The 587-nt window shown below is 41.2% G+C and overlaps 1 non-coding gene across 1 annotated transcript; it reads left to right on the top strand.

Annotated features, from left to right (window-relative positions):
• The first annotated feature begins 240 nt into the window (after nucleotides 1–240).
• LOC148553006 (small nucleolar RNA R71) lies at nucleotides 241–348 on the top strand. Its single transcript, XR_015893809.1, has one exon. It is a non-coding gene; the product is annotated as a small nucleolar RNA R71 (small nucleolar RNA).
• Nucleotides 349–587: the final 239 nt, after the last annotated feature.

Genomic DNA, 587 nt, shown 5'->3' with positions numbered 1-587 from the left:
AGCCAATATGGCATTCAGAGTATCAACCTCAAGAACTCCCTTCTTCATAGGCATCCCATTACTCACAGGATTCCTTTCAGAAGTGTACATGAACTGGTTATTAGCAACCATGTCAATGAGTTCTTGAGCTTCTGCAGGCGTTTTCTTTAGGTGAATGGATCCACCTGCAGAAGTGTCTAGTGACATCTTTGATAGCTCAGATAAACCATCATAGAATATATCCAGGATGGTCCATTCTGAAAGCATGTCAGAAGGACACTTTTTGGTCAACTGTTTGTATCTTTCCCAAGCTTCATAGAGAGATTCACCTTCTTTCTGTCTGAAGGTTTGAACATCAGCTCTAAGCTTGCTCAGCTTTTGAGGAGGAAAGTACTTGGCTAAGAAAGCCGTGACCAGCTTATCCCAAGAGTTCAGGCTGTCTTTAGGTTGAGAATCCAACCATAATCTAGCTCTGTCTCTTACAGCAAAAGGGAAAAGCATGAGCCTGTAGACATCAGGATCTATTCCATTAGTCTTAACAGTATCACATATCTGCAAGAATTCAGTTAAGAACTGAAAAGGATCTTCAGATGGAAGTCCATGAAACT

This window comes from Arachis ipaensis, chromosome B7 (genome assembly GCF_059453495.1).
Source record: "Arachis ipaensis isolate K30076 ecotype BB chromosome B7, ASM5945349v1, whole genome shotgun sequence".
NCBI classification, from domain to species: domain Eukaryota; kingdom Viridiplantae; phylum Streptophyta; class Magnoliopsida; order Fabales; family Fabaceae; genus Arachis; species Arachis ipaensis.
This window is presented reverse-complemented; position numbering and strand designations above follow the sequence as displayed.